The sequence below is a fragment of the Rhinopithecus bieti genome, unplaced genomic scaffold (assembly GCF_001698545.2).
Source record: "Rhinopithecus bieti isolate Rb0 unplaced genomic scaffold, ASM169854v2 scaffold_386, whole genome shotgun sequence".
Lineage (NCBI taxonomy): Eukaryota > Metazoa > Chordata > Mammalia > Primates > Cercopithecidae > Rhinopithecus > Rhinopithecus bieti.
The window spans coordinates 16267-16965 of NW_016802953.1; positions in this window are offsets into that span (position 1 = coordinate 16267).

Genomic DNA, 699 nt, shown 5'->3' on the forward strand with positions numbered 1-699 from the left:
TTTTTTTTGAGACAGAGTCTCCCTGTGTTGCCCAGACTGCAGTGCAGTGGCACAATCTCGGCTCACTGGAAGCTCCGCCTTCCGGGTTCATGCCATTCTCTTGCCTCAGCCTCCCAAGTAACTGGGAATACAGGTGCCCACCACCACGCTTGGGTAATTTTTTTGTATTTTTAGTAGAGACGGGGTTTCACCATGTTAGCCAGAATGGTCTCGATCTCCTGACCTTGTGATCTGCCCGCCTCTGCCTCCCAAAGTGCTGGGATTACAGGCATGAGCGACCGCACCTGGCCTATAATAGCTTTTCTTAAACACCCAAGGTTAATGGGGGACTCCTCGTAAGTTCCCCATAGAACTCTACACAAGGTAGTAAGTGTTTAAGTCTCACCCAGGTCCTTTCTAGCAGCGGTGTGTGGATTCTCACCTCCAACCCCCAAGTACCCAGCAAAGCACATCTGCAACACTGAGTATTGGCTATTGGCTGGACACCACCTCACCTCTCTGGAGAAGGTTGTTTATGTCTAGCATTCTGTCCTTGCACCCCTGCATTTTCTCCCTCTGACTCCCAAGTGACCAGTGACCTGTAACTGCTGTGAGGGTACAAAAGCTCAGCTCTTTTTCCTCCACGTGGGATGAAATTATAATCATTAAGGATCTTTCAAATTAATAGATATTGAGTGTTCCATAAATTTCAGGTTCTAG